Raw genomic sequence first — 15,398 nt, 5'->3', positions numbered from 1 at the left:
ACACCGAGCCGGAGGTAACCTAGAAGATATACGTTGATGGGTCGACCACCCGGCATGGCAGTGGGGTGGGGATACTTTTGGTATCCCCACATGAAGACAGAATGTAGCTGTCCGTGTGGCTAGAATATCGAGCCACCAACAATGAGACAGAGTATGAGGCACTAATTGTCGGGCTACAAGCAGCAAGACATGTAGGAGCCACTCGGGTCCTTATCCACTTAAACTCTAAATTGGTAGCACAGTAGCTCTTAGGATCCTTTGAGATAAAAATGCCAGGCTAAGGCTATATGCGGAGGTGTTCAAGAAATTAAAGGCCAAATTTCAAGAGGTGGTTATCCAGAAAATCCCCCGAATGGACAACCAGTGTGCGGACGAATTTGCAAAGTTAGCAAGATCCTTAAGCCCGGTAGTCTTGAATTAGCTAGCCAAGCAAGTCATGTTAGTGGCCCATATTGAAAGATTGGTCGGAATGGAAGTCGCCAATGATTGGAGGACTCCTCTGATTGAATTCCTCCAGTCGGGCAACAAGACGGCCAACCGGGAGCAGGCTCGATTAATAAAAAGGAGAGTTGGACGATTTACATTAATGGGAGACCACTTATATAAAAGGACTTTCTCGAGACCCCTGTTGAAGTGCATTGGGGTAGAGGACACTCAGTACTGTTGGTGCAATTGTATTAATGATCTAACTTAGGTTTTAATGAATGACAAGTGGATTAAAGTTAGAGTGTTTGTTATCTAATTGCTTAACCAATTGTAGAGGAGTTGACAGGTCTAGAGGGCCTAACACTAGGCTAAAATCCAGCTAGGGTTGCGGGACCTAATAGCTAGTACAAAGTTTAGATAGGCCCGCAGGACCTGATATCTAGCGGGAACTCTAGTTGGGTCTATAAGACCTGACAACCGGCCAAAGTCCAGTTGGATTTGCAGGCTTGACAATTGGCTGTAAGACTTGGTGGGGCAAAGGCAAGCCAAGAGACTGCAGTTGGTAAGTAAGAGGTAAGCAACTGGAGGAGAGAAATATTCTTTTAGCTCCTCAAACGCCTTGTTATAGTCCTCATCCCATTGGAACTTAGTTGCTCGCCGGAGTATCTTGAAGAATGGGAGACTCCGATCGACCGATCGAGAAATGAAGTGAGACAGGGCAGTAATCTCCCTGTCAATCTTTGGGCCTCCTTTAGGTTCTTTGGAGGAGCCATGTCTTGTAATGCTTTTACCTTGCTGGGGTTGACTTCTATTCCTCTGTCGTTCACCATGTATCCCAGGAACTTCCCACTCTTGGCTCCAAATAAACACTTGTTGGGATTGAGCTTGAGCTCATGCCTCCTCAAGGTCCTACAAGTTTCTTCAATATCAACACATAAACTAGAAGTCCGTATAGATTTAATAAGAATGTCATCCACATAAATTTCCATGTTCCTTCCAATATGCTTCTGAAAAACCTTATTCATAAGCCGCTGATAAGTAGCTCCTACATTCTTTAAACCAAAAGGCATAACATTATAATAATAAGTACCCTCAGCAGTTATAAAGCTAACCTTTTCTTGATCCGCTTTGGCGAGTGGAATTTAGTGATACCTTTGATATGCATCCAACATACTGATGAATTCACATCCGGCTATAGAATCCACCACTTGATCTATACGAGATAGAGGATAATAATCCTTTAGACATACTTTGTTGAGGTCCTGGAAATCAATACATACTCGGCACTTATTACCAGGCTTAGAAACCAAGACCACATTAGCCAACCAGCTTGGAAATTGTACTTCTCGAATATATCCGGCTTCCAGTAGTTTATCCACTTCTTCCTTGATAATTTTGTTTTAATCAGCTCTGAAGTCCCTTTTCTTTTGCTTGACCGGCCAGGCATCTGGGTATACATGCAGAGCATGCTCCATAACTATTGGTGCAACACCTTTTACCTCCTTAGGTGTCCATGCGAACACATCACTGTTTCTCATTAAGCATTTTACCACATCTTCCTTGAGATCAATATCCAGATCGAACGGATGTTGGTAGTAGCTTCTGGCCAGTCGGTCTGTATCTGCACCTCCTCTTCTCCTCATATACAAGAGTGGGTAGTTTTTCATGAATAGCATTAATATCCATCTCTGAGCTTTTCGGGTGGCATTAGCTTCCGCCCTTACAATCTCCACATATCACTTATGTGCTACTATTTGGTCTCCCTTGACTTCCCCTACTTGATCATCCACAGGAAATTTTATTTTGTGGCAGAAAGTAGAAACGGCCGCCTTGAATTCATTCAAGGCCGGTCAACCCAATATAACATTATATGCTGATGGAGTGCCCACTACCATGAAAATCGATTGGCGTGTCCACATAAGAGGCTTCTCCCCTAAAAATATGGTCAATTTTATTTGACTCAGTGGTTGTACCTCATTGCTTGTGAACCCATATAATGGAGTGACCATAGGCTGAAGCTCACTTGGGTCGATCTGTAGCTGATCAAAAGCCTGTTTAAAGATAATGTAAATAGAGCTACCAGTATCAATAAAAGTACGTGAAATGTTATAATTGGTCATAACAGCCTTAATTATCAATGCATCATCATGGGGTACTTCCACTCCTACTTAATCTTTGGGCCCAAAATTGATTTCTAGCCCTACTGCCTTCTCAGCACTACACCCAACGGCATGAATCATTAATCACCGAGCGTGTGACTTTCTTGCCCGGTTGGAATCACCATCAGTGGATCCTCCCGCTATCATATTAATATTACCGTGAGTAGCATTATTACGATTTTCCTCTTGTCGAGTCGATGGTGGTCCTAATTATGCTTGGTTAGGTGTTTGTGCCTGTATAGCAAGGAGAGGTAATATTCCTGCTTGCAATCTGCTCGATTGATATTCAATTTTAAGAGGACTATTATGTTGTGGATACCGTTGGTGGTTTGGGATTGGAGAACGCCGACGATAGTGGGTGCTACCCGCCTGCTGATTCTTTAAAGCAAAACAGTTTTCTGTGTTATGGGTGCTAGTCAGATGATAAGTGCACCACCCTTGCGGGAAATGTGCGAGAGCATCTACATGCTGTACCGCTTGAGGTCGAGGCTTGGGATGACGATGGTGCAGATTCGCCTGAGGTCCTTTAGAAGGTTGTGTAGGTCCCACCGGATGGGCCACTGCTAGAACTGGTGCAGAAGTGTTAACATCTTTCCTATGGGCAGCTTGAGCATCCTCCACATTAATGAACTCCGAAGCCCGCTCGATTAATATATCAAAATTGGTAGGAGGATTCCTAACCAAATCATTGAAAAAATCATTATCATTAAGCTCTTAAGAGAAGGCACTTACCAAGATCTCCGTGGTGGCCGATGAAATATTAATAGCCACTTGGTTGAATCTCTTAATATAAGCTCTGATAGATTCTTTAGGGCCTCGCTTAATAGAAAAGAGACTCTAGGGAGTTTTATGATACCTCTGATTACTAGAAATATGGTGTAAGAAGACCTTGCGGAAATCCTTGAAGCGATGAATAGAATTTTCTGACAGTCGCTTGAACCATCTCAAAGCTGCTCCTCCGAAAGTAGTAAGGAACATTCATCATTTAACTCCATCGGTAAATTGTTGGAGAAGCGCCACATGCTCAAATTTAAGAAGATGATCCTCGGGATCAGTTGTTCTCGAGTATTCTTTGACATTTAAATTCTGATAATATTTTGGCAACGAATCATTTAGTACTCGTTGAGAAAACAGAGTGATAATCCTTTCAGGAGAACTATCATTGGCTACGATCTTTCCCTTTCATTTTTCCCTTACAGGGATTTCTCCAGAAGACTCCTGAAGGACTGCTCTTTGTCCTCCTTGTTCAAGAGGTGTTTGGAAATAAGCTTTAGAATGTCGAGTGGGAGAGAGGGGGGCAAAGAACAAATGAGCTGAATCTTCCCCCTTGATCTCCCTCTCTGTGTGATAAGAAGTTACAGACATCACCGAAGGTGGCACTACAGGTAATGTGCCACCAGTATTCACTTGTTGTTGCTATTATTGCAATATCTTCTGTAGTCTGGCATTGATGAGCAACTCTAGATCATCTTGTGAGATAGTAATAGTGTTGGTTTTGCCAGCTTCCTCTATCTTAGTAGCTTCGGATCTAGGTGAATAGTTCCCACAAATGGCGCCAAATTTAATCATGTTTGAAATTTGTGAAGATGTTCACTAGATCCGGTGAACGTCGATCCCTGAGGAAGAGAACCTCCTGTAGATCTGGAAGAAGCCCTCCACGATCCTACGCACAGTGAGACAAACCAACAAAGTGTTAGTGACCTAAAATCGGGGTGGGGATCCCTTGTTAGGCCTTCCGACGCTCAAGTCAGTTTCTCTCTCCAAAGGTAGAAGAAAGGAAGAAGAATAAGTGAAACAGAGTTTGGATGCTAGAACTTGCGTACCTTGCCACAGAGAGGATTCCCCTTTTTATACTACCTCACGTGACTTCCGTAGTTGTGAAGTGGTCCTCGATTCGTTAGGGTTTGTTAGGAGGTGAAGTCATCTTCTATACTTCATGCAATAATCCTTTAAGGAATCTTTTCTGTACCCTAGATATACCCATTTTGTCGTTTATAACTTGTATTTATAATGTGGACACGTCATTATGATTAAAAAAACTTCTAGAAGATATTTTTCGCCAAATATCCTGTTGGGCATGTCTTGGCCGATCATTCAAGTTGGCTACATATGCTGTTAAGAATACCCCCTGTTGAATATGTCTCAGCCGATCGTTCAAGCCGGCCGTATATTAGGAATATCTTCTGTTGAATATGTCTCGGTCGGTCGTTCAAGCCGACCGTATATTATGAATACCTTCTGCTGAATATGTCTCAGCTGGTCATTCAAGCCAGTCGTATATTAGGAATACTTTCTGTTGAATATGTCTTTATGCTCGGGCAAGCTTTGCCTGGTCGAGCATATATGGGCACGTGAACGCTCGCTCGTCCTGCAGTCAACCAGTGATATGTTACGAATGATGTATAAGGCTAAATGCCTTTATGCTCGGGCAGACATTGCTCGGCCAAGCGTATATGAGCACGTGGGCGCTCGCTCGGCCTGCGGTTGGCCGGTAATATGCTGAGAACCATATATAAGGCTAAACTCCCTTATGCTCGGGCAGACTTTGCCCAACCAAGCGTATATAACGCTCGACCTGCAGTTTGTTGGTAATTTGCTATGAACCATATATATATATATATATATATATAAAACTAAACACCCTTATGCTCAAGCGGGTTTTGCCCGACCGAGTGTATATGAGCGCGTGAGCGCTCGCTTGGCCTATGGTCGACTGGTAATATGTTAAAAGTCATACATAAGGCTAAATGCCTTTATGCTCAGGCGGGTTTGCCCGACCGAGCATATATGAGCACATAGACGCTCGCTTGGCTTGCAATTGATCGGTAATATGCTTAGAACCATATATAAGGCTAAACGCCCTTATGCTCGGGCGGGCTTTGCCCGGCCGAGCGTAAATGAATGTGTGGGCGCTAGCTTGGCCTGCGATCAGCCGGTAATAGGCTTAGAACCATATATAAAGCTAAGCACCCTTATGCTTGGGTGGGCTTTGCCCGACTGAGCGTATATCAGCATGTGGGTGCTCGCTCTGCCTTCGATCGGCCGGCAATATGCTAGAAGTCATACATAAGGCTAACTGCCTTTATGCTCGGGCGAACTTTGTACGACCGAGCATATATGAGCATGTGGGCACTCTCTCGACCTGCGGTCAGCCGGTAATATGTTGAGAACCATATATAAAGCTAAATGCCTTTATGCTCGAGCGGGGTTTGCATGGCCGAGCATATACTTGTAGTCGACCAATGATATGCTATGAATCATGTATAAGGGTAAATACATTTATGCTCGAGCGGACTTTGTTTGGCCAAGTGTATATGAGCACGTGGGCGCTCGCTCGGCCTACAGTTGGCCGGTAATATGTTGAGAACCATATATAAGGCTAAACACCCTTATGCTCGAGTGAACTTTGCTTGGTCGAGCGTAAATGAATGCATGGGCACTCGCTCGGGCTGTGGTTGGCCAGTAATATTCTTAGAACCATATATAAGGCTAAACACCTTTATGGTCAGGTGGCCTTTGCGCGACCGAACTTATATGAGCATGTGGGTGCTCTCTTAGCCTTCATTCGACTGGCTATATACCTTTCCTATCTTTCTTAACCTAGGCACCTCCTTCACTTGACAGGTCGATCCATCATAACCCGTATCACTGTTATTAGCTCGGTTAGTGAAAGACCAACTTACACTATTTCATGGCAATTCTGATTCATGGGCTGCTCGTGCTTGGTTGAAAAACCTAGAGGGCACGTTTGAGTATCTGACATGCATTGAGGAAGAAAAAGTTGAATTAGCTCCTTACCAGATATGTGATCTGGCAGTTACTTGGTGGAAAATGCAAAAGATGACTTTCGGAGAGCAGGCCATTACATGGGCTTTGTTTCGTGATGCCTTTGAGAGGCAATATTTTCCTGCTACATTTTGCATGAAACACCGCCAGGAGTTTTTGAATTTAAAGCAAGGTGATCGTTCAGTCATGGAGTATAATGCGGAGTTCAGTCGACTTGCAGAGTTTTGTCCACATCTGGTAGCTCAGGATAGTGACCGGATGTTCCAGTTCACTCAGGGACTTGCAACCTATATTCGGATTAGGATGTCAGGATCATCCACCAGTACTTATTGAGAGGCTCTGGATCGAGCTCTATTTATAAAAATGATGCAGCAATAGATATCTCAAGAAAAGGGAAATAATAGACAGATGTCTCAAGATAAGTTTGCTAGTCAGAAACACCATACATTTGGATGGAAAAGAGAAGATAGAAACCAAAGCTCATGAGCAACTTCTGGAGCATTCTCTCAACCACAGAAGACAAGACGTTCAACTAGAAAGATCAGATGTATCTAGTGTGGTTCTAGAAGTCACACTAAAGCAGAATGCCCATTGGACCAAGCTATATGTTACTACTGCAAACTTCCCGGGCATATGAGCCGACATTGTACATTGAAGGCACAGTTGGAGACCACTAAAGTTACCCCTCAAGGGAATAGGCCCCCTCAGTCTTAACCACGGAGAGGACTATATCAGATTCAATCCTCTCTTCATTCAGGATTAGGAGCACATCGCATTACCTGCAACTGTACAGTACCCTGCAATAACTTCTTATTATCAGGCCTATCCAGCATAGCAGGACTTGCCTCCCCCACCTCGGCCCAATATGATGCATCACTCCCAGTTTCAGCAGTTGACTACTGCTCCTCCGATCCATCCACAGTCTATTTCAAGAATGTCACCATTGAACCCCAAGATCGAATGTGATACATAGCATGCCAAGGGATTTGTCATTCGAGGTATTATTTCAGTTTATTTCATTTATGTAGATTTATTGATAGATATTGGTAGTTAATATTCCTTCGTATTCTGGGTATTATGGGGTAAGAACAGTAGATTGTCTAGTCATCTTACACACGGGCTAATATCTCTCCATCTGGAGAGATACTAATATTGTAAGAAGTCAAAGGATGTCCTTTGGACTTCGTAAGTCAGACACTTATGGCAGATCCGCAAGTGTGGAAAATGATGGAAGTTGCCATCACCTTAGGCATGGTTGGGTTGGCTATGTATCATGCCATAGTCAACTGCGGACGGAGAGTGGTCACATGGCGACTGCCAATATTTGTTATCGATGACATTGATTGATAAGGATCCTTGAGCTCAGAAGAAAATTTAGGGACTAAATTTTTATTAGTGGGGGAGAATGTAAAATACGATACCCAAATAATAATTAAATAATAAGGTTATTTGAGAAATAATCTTATAGAATTTTCTGGTAATTTTTAGAAATTTTTTAGGATTTAAATGGAGAACGTATGACATGTTTAAGGGGATGAATCGAATTGGCTGAGGAAGCTTGTGTAGAATACCAATAAAGTGGGAGTTGATTGAGAAATTAACCTAGGGTTTAATTAGAGATACCTAAGTTTATAACATATCATTTTTCCTCATCCGTGCCCTAAATCCATGTTGCCGAACTCTTCTTCTCCCACTCCGCTCTTCACGCGTCACCGATCGCCCAATCACTGACTGCCAGCATCGCCTGACATTGCTCGATTCCTCTCTTCCCTGATTCCCAATTCCATCTCCAGTTTCTCTTCTCCCCAACTCATTGCAGCTGCCGCCGCCCATTGCTAGATCACTGACTGCCCAACATTGCCCGATGTCGCTTAAGCGCTTGGCACTGACCGACGTTGTCGATTCCTATCCCCAATCCCGACCGCACCATCCTTTTCCCTATGCGGACCTCTATCCGCGTCGCCTCGCTAGATTGCCAGATCCCCTTGCACCACCGGCTTTTCTCCGACCACAAGTAGGAAGCCGTCCCGATTTCCTGCTACCCTTCTTCCTCGCTTCACTACCGCTGCCCCTCTCGGTCGATCGTCGACCAACGCCCTTCACTTGAAGCCGAGTCAGCAACGCCACAACCGTCGACCATGGTGAGATCTACCCCTTGTTGTTTTTCTGGTTGTGTCGAGACTAACTTGGCAGCACTGCCGTCTCTCCTCTATTCACATCCATTTCGACAGCCACCCACAATCATAGTACCTTGAACCGTTACTGCTCTTGCCATTTTCATTGCTGGGGTCACTGTCGGAGAGTGAGCTGCCAACTGCCACCTCCCTGCACTGGCCAACGTAGTCATAGCCACAAGTAGGTGTCAATTCTTAAAGTTGTAGGTTCTGCCAGCGGTAGCATCATCGACCATTTCTTCCTTTTCATCCATCACTGCCTTCATCTATTTTGGCCAGAAACTTAGGTTTATTGGAGGGTAAGATCTCTAGTTTAAAAGGATGGGGATGAATGATTGGGTTTAATTCTCAGTTGATAATGTGATGATTGTGAATTGGATATTGGATCCATGCTAGGTGCTAATTTTGGAGCATTGGATTTGCTGGACAGTAGCTCTGCCTAACTCTGGCCACCATCTTTCGATTGTGAATCCCTCAGGTAGTGAGCCACCATTAGCCACCATAGATTTGGTGAGTATGTGAAATGATTAGGTTAACCTAACCCTAATTGGGATTGAGTTTAGTTATTTGAATTATACTTGATTGGATTGATTTATATTCTATGTTATAGAGTTTTGATTTGATTTGAAGCAAACTATTGGACTTGAAGATATTCAGTGCGACTTACAAATAAAGGCAGGTACTTCTTTCTTGGGCTCTATAGTTCTTTGAACTTAGTGCATGGATTATCTTATATATGAGGTTGCTTTATCTTAACTCCACTTATATTTTTCCTGAGTTTGATACTTATATGCTTGATCTTTGCGATGCTCTTTCATTGGCTATACAATCTCACTATTTAATGTTCCTATTCTATAGGGTGCACACATATATGGTGTCTACAATAGGAATTTACATTTAGATTGTTTATTTATAGTGGTGCACTCATGAGGTTGGTGTGTACTATAGGTTATATCATACTGATTATGTATATATTATTGTGCACATGTGTATAGGTGTTGTTATGTATTGTAGATGTTGTTGGCAGACACATGTTGGATCTTTTCATGCATATATGTATATATATGTGATTGATGGATCATATTTCTAGATATTTATGTGTAGTGTGTGCATACATGTTAGGTGAGATCTATTGGGAGTATCTTGTTGACTATATCTATTTTGGGTGCTCACACGTGTCTGGTGTGTTCTATTGGAGGTATCATATTGCTTATACCTGTGTGGTGTGTGTGTGTACACATGTTTGGTGTGTACTATTGGAGGATTAGGTAGATTATATTGTACCTATATTGAGGGAGTTATTGCATTGATGATCATTGTATCACTATCATGGTTATTTACATCATGTTCATTATTGCACTACATACATACTGACGATCATTACTCCTTAGTGGTATGAGCTAGTTTGACGGTCATTGCTCCCTTTCGGTATGAGCTAGCTTGACAACCATTGCTCCCTTGCGGTATGAGCTAGTTTGACAGTCATTGCTCCCATGTGGTATGAGCTAGTTTGATGACCATTGCTCCCTTGTAGTTGGAGCCAGTTGATAGTGATTATTATACACTGGATTTGCATATATCCTATCGACTAGGGATCCCTCTCATTGTTGGTTCAGGTCAGAGCCAGTCGACAGAGGTTGTTATACCTTAGGCTGTCCATGGGTTATCTGTGGTAGAGTGTTCTCACGTAGCCAATAGCTAGATAGCTACATCCTGTCTGCCCACGGGTTATCTGTGGTAGAGTGTTCTCGCGTAGACAGGAACCCTGACATTTTGGACTGCCCACATGGGGTAGAGTGTTCTCGCTCAGTCCCTAGCTAAATAGCTAGATGTCTTGGTTATTTGTATTTGCCTATGGTGGAGCGTTGCTCCCATATATGTTGTATTTCTTGTGGTAGAGCGTTGCTCCCACATATTTTGTATGGCTTGTGGTGGAGCATTGCTCCCACATATGATGGATTACTAGTGGTAGAGCGTTGCTCTCACATTTGATGATCTATTATTGTTGTATCATACATGGTTATACTGTCATATATATATATATATATATATATATATATATATATATATTGCTCAGGTGTTATGAGCAAGTTTACTGCTGATCCCTAGTGATTTACTGATCGTTATACCATATGTGTTAGATTAGTACTGGTATGTATATTTATCATGTCATATATGATCATGCTCTTATTTCCCTATTGAGACTGTATATCGTTGATCGCTTTACACTTTTGTCCATGCACTACCATATTCTTATTACCCGCTGAGTGATCCACACTCACCACCCTTTGTACGGGTTTTCTTTCTCTAGGTAGAAGGTAGAGGTATAAGGAGTTGCTTGGAGGATCCTGACTGCTAGTCCCACGTCACATCTGAGATAGGCTTTCCATGCTTTTTGGCATTACACTATTTGTACTTTGTATTTGGTTTTAGTATTGCGTTATGTGGATTTATTTATGGTTTTGAGCCTTGTGGCTCATTTATTCATTTTGGATTTGTATTGTGGTATAAGTCATGCCAGCATGCAATCAGTGTTATATCCTGTGTAGTTTGTGTTTGTAATAGCCGTGTAGGCTGTGTAGTTTTATTTACTTTCGCTGTATTCTTTATGTTTCAGCCATGTGGGCTGCCTATATAACTGTGTAGTTATGTTTCTTTTGTTCCAGGTGTGTGGGCTGAGTATATAACTGTGTGGTTGTGTATGTTCTAACCGTGTGGGTTGTTTATTATTTTTTTATGTGAGCTTGTGACTGTGTATACATGATTCATTTGTCACTGCTACAGGGGAGGTGCTCTCCGATTTTTGTCAGACAACCTTACTCTCAAGGCGTGATACTACGAATAGTTGCCTTTAAAAACAAAGGCAAACTAAAGGTAATTAAAATTGGTAACATTAAACTATAATCTAATTTCATTATTAATAAAGTACTCCTTATTAAAAATTTCAAATTTAATTTACTCAGTGTTAGTCAATTGTGTGATTCAGAATATAAGGTTATGTTTACATTCACTAAATTCTTAATTAAACATATGAAAGACCCTGCAATAAAATTAAAATGACTTAGGAATAATAACATCTATACAATTAACCTAGCCAGCTCCTCACTTAAGTGTCACTTGACATAAAAAGAGAAAACCTGGCTGTGACATAGGAGAATATCCCACACTTAACTTTAGAAATTTCACCAAACTAAATGGCTTAGTTAGAGGATTACCAAAACTACCTTATTTAGATTCAACAATCTGTAATGGTTGTCAACAAGAAAAATAGACCAAATCAATACACAAACCAACAATCAAACTCAAATAAATTCAACACTTGAATTGTTACATTTAGGCTTATTTGACTCACATGGAATTAAATCTATTAATGGAACTTTATATTGCCTAGTAATAATTGATGATTAATCAAAATTTACTTCGGTAAAATTCTTAAAAAATAAAGATGAAACCTTTAAAATATTTAGTAATTTTTGTAAACAAACTGAAAATGAAAAAGATTCAGAAATTAAAAGAATTAAGAGTGATAACAGTGGAGAATTTAAAAATCATAAGTTTACTAAATTCTACTTAGAAAATGGATACCATCAAGAATTCTCGTATCCTAATACACCTTAACAAAATGAAATAGTGGAAAGAAAAAAAATAGAACTCTCCAAGAAGCCACTAGAACAATGCTTAATGAATGTCAATTACCAAAATATTTTTGGACAGAAGTTGTTAGTACAATCTGTAATGTATAAAATAGAATAACAATAAATAAGAAATATAAGAAAACTCCATTTAACATTTACTATAATAAATTACCTAGTATTAAATACTTTAACGTATTTGGATGTCTGTTTATATATTAATCACAAGAGAGTATTTAAGAAAATTTGCCTCAAAAGTAGAAAATAGAATTTTTATAGGGTATTCCCTAAATAGTAGAGGATATAGAGTTTATAGAAAAACCACTCTAAGAATTGAGGAAACAACCCATGTAAAATTTGATAAAATTACTAACTCTAAAGAATCTAAATCAACTCAACCTCGATACCAACCAATTGATTTTGCTAGAGCTAGCACTGATCTAGGGGGGAGCAAATAAAAATCAAATAAACAAATATGAAGTTGAACAAAATCAAGCACAAGAAAATAAATAAATACAAACTGAGCCTAAAATAATAAAAGTTATCTCAGACCATCCAATTGAACAAATTATAGGTGACCTAGACCTAAGAGTTCAGACTAGATCATCTTTCAGAAACCTAAGTTAAATATCTTTAATTTCTAAAATTGAACCCCAAATAGTAGAAGAATCCTTACTTGACCCAGACTAGATCATAGTCATGTAAGAAGAACTAACCCAGTTTGAAAGAAATAAAGTTTAGGATTTAGTATCATTACCTAATAATAAAAAGGTAATAGAAACAAAATCGGTATTTAGAAATAAATTAATTGAAAATGTGGAAATTGTTAGAAACAATGCTAGACTAGTAGCTAAAGGGTTTAATCAAGTAGAGGGACTTGACTATGATAAAACATATGCTCCAGTATCCTGACTTGAGTCTATTAGAATGCTACTTAGCTATGCAGCCCATAAAGGATTAAATTTTATCAAATGGATGTTAAATCTGTCTTCTTAAATTGGCTAATAAAAGAAGAAGTTTATGTAGGTCAACCACATGGGTTTGAAAGTATAAATCATCCTAACCATGTGTTTAAACTAAAGAAAGCCTTGTATGGTCTTAAACAAGCACCTAGGGCTTGGTATGAAAGGTTGACCTCCTATTTAATTTCCAAAGGGTTCAACCAAGGTTAAATTGATCTAACTCTATTTATAAAATCAATTAAACAAGATATCTTCAAAGTCCAAATATATGTAGATGGCATAATTTTTTATTCAACTAACTCAGAATTTTTGCAAGAATTTATAACTTTAATGGAAGAAGAATTTGAAATGAGCCTAGTAGGTAAACTAACTTATTTCTTAGGATTACAAATTAAGCAAACTAATGCAGGAAATTATATTTACTAACAAAAATATATAAAATAATTACTTAAAAAATTTAGAATGGAAAATATCAAAGGAATAAAAATACCAATAACGACTAACAAAACCTTAGATAGTGATCCAAATAGAAAAATCGTCGATCTAAAATATTTTAGGAGTGTCATAGACAACCTTTTATACTTAACTGTAAGTCAACATGATATTTTATTTACAATTAGTATGTGTGTTAAATACCAAATCTGTGCTAAGGAATCCTACTTAACAAATGTAAAAAGAATTTTTAGATATTTGAAAGGGACACCAAATGTAGGAATTTGGTGCCCTAGAATACCTAATTGTGAACTAATAGGTTACTCTAACTCAGATTATACCGACAGTAAACTAGATCATAAAAGTACAAGTGGTAGATGCCAATTACTTGGATCATCACTTGTTAGCTAATTTAGTAGAAAATAATACTGTGTTGTTTTATCTACTACTGAAGTCGAGTACATAGCAATGGATGAGTGTGTAGTACAACTGTTATGAATGATGCACACATTAAAAGACTTTAACTTATAATATAAAAATATAAAAATTTAAAGTGATAACATCAGTTCAATTAACTTAACAAAAAAATTCAGTGCATCATTCAAGAACCAAACATATTGAAATTTGTAACGATCCGACCCATTTGGCGACCCTCGGGTCGTCGACCGTCGACCGTCGGTCGTGCCGTTACTCACTAGGACTTTCCACCCCTGGCCAGTGGATTTTTGCCTCCCCCAGGATTCGAACTCTAGACCTCCAGGCTTAAGTACTAGAGTTTATGAATCCTGGTAACCAAGTGAGATCAGGATTCATAAACTCTCACTTGGTTACTAGGATTCATAAACCCTAGTACTTAAGCCTGGAGGTCTAGAGTTCGAATCTCGGGGGAGGCAAAAATCCACTGGCCAGGGGTGGAAAGTCCTAGTGAGTAACGGCACGACCGACGATTGACGGTCGACGACCCGAGGGTCGCCAAATGGGCCGTCAAATGGGTCGGGTCGTTACAAAATTAAACATCACTTTATTAGAGATCACATCGCTAAAGGAGATATTTAACTCAACTATGTTGAGTCCAAGTTAAATTTGGCTAATATTTTCACTAAACCACTATTAGAATATGAATTCATTAATATACAAAGATGATTGAGAATATGCATGATAGACTAAGAATTTTATTATCAAACAAATTTTCAAGTGATTTACAAATTCTAGGAAAATTACTTACTTATCTTACTATTTTATTAAAAATCTCTCCCCTTTACTAACTAACTTTGGTGAAGCCTAAAATGCATTTAGGTTAATGCCCTTTTTTCGATTTATACTAAAAATAATTCCAAGGTTTATTAGTAATTCCATAAGTGAAACAATCAGTGATCTAGAGTTTGAGACTCAGCTACAACATATTATTATGAATTTTTCTCATCATTAATTTTCTCTGGTTGTTTTATATAAAAAAAATATAGTTCTCTTTAGTCTCATATCTTAGAATTGACAACACTATGATCAAAGAAGTTTTTATAAATATTTTAGACCGATGATGTTAAAAAATAAACTTTTCTTAGTTTTTTTTACTAAGACAAGTATAATATTAAATTAAAATAATTTTTTGCATAGGGAAACCCGTTACATTAGTTTGTTGCTAGGATTCTCTTTGGTTTATAAGGGTGACACTAGAAAATCCAAACAATTCGGATTTTCAAAGACCCAAATAATTTATATATTATTATATTACACACGCAACGCGTGTGCCCGATCACACTAGTGTTTTATAAAAAATTTCCATTTCTCTAGTGTTGAAAAATTGTTTTAACCTTAGTCTAGATCAAA

General features: G+C 39.4%; 1 long non-coding RNA gene across 1 annotated transcript; it reads left to right on the top strand.

The window, feature by feature from the left end:
* Nucleotides 1-8,947: 8,947 nt before the first annotated feature.
* Nucleotides 8,948-11,045, top strand: LOC121990070. Its single transcript, XR_006114433.1, has 3 exons — nucleotides 8,948-9,055; nucleotides 9,156-9,224; nucleotides 10,857-11,045. It is a non-coding gene; the product is annotated as an uncharacterized LOC121990070 (long non-coding RNA).
* The last annotated feature ends 4,353 nt before the right edge of the window (nucleotides 11,046-15,398 follow it).

This window comes from Zingiber officinale, chromosome 6B (genome assembly GCF_018446385.1).
Source record: "Zingiber officinale cultivar Zhangliang chromosome 6B, Zo_v1.1, whole genome shotgun sequence".
Taxonomy (NCBI): Eukaryota; Viridiplantae; Streptophyta; class Magnoliopsida; order Zingiberales; family Zingiberaceae; genus Zingiber; species Zingiber officinale.
The sequence above is the reverse complement of the archived record's forward strand: the minus strand, read 5'-3'. Positions and strand labels throughout refer to the sequence as shown.